The following is a 406-nucleotide window of genomic DNA, read 5'->3' as shown; positions in this document are numbered from 1 at the left end:
GCAGTGTCTGGCTTCCTGAGGTCTGAACTGGGGACTCATTGCAGGAGGGGAGGGGCTGGGAGCCATGGGGAAGTTCTTGTTCTCATCTCAGGAGCAGGGTCTGGGAACCACAGGCCAGCCCTTGGGGTGTCAGGGCACAGGGGGCAGAAAGGGCCTGGAAGAGGCTACCGTCTAAGCCTAGAGAAGCTCTGGCCCCCAGTCTCTGTCACCCAGCGCTGACAGCAGATCCCTTGGGTCCCTGGCCACGTCCCCAAGCCTTGGGCCCTGCTACAGGGCCCCTTCCTGCCAGTCTAGTGGCCACTCTATGCCTTTTGGAGGCTGGGGCATGCAGGGAACCCTTCAAACGTGACCCCCCAGCCCCAACCCTGGACCTGACACCCCTCTAGCCATCAGACAGAGGGTGCAG

This window comes from Cervus elaphus, chromosome 24 (assembly GCF_910594005.1).
Source record: "Cervus elaphus chromosome 24, mCerEla1.1, whole genome shotgun sequence".
Lineage (NCBI taxonomy): Eukaryota > Metazoa > Chordata > Mammalia > Artiodactyla > Cervidae > Cervus > Cervus elaphus.
The sequence above is the reverse complement of the archived record's forward strand: the minus strand, read 5'-3'. Positions refer to the sequence as shown.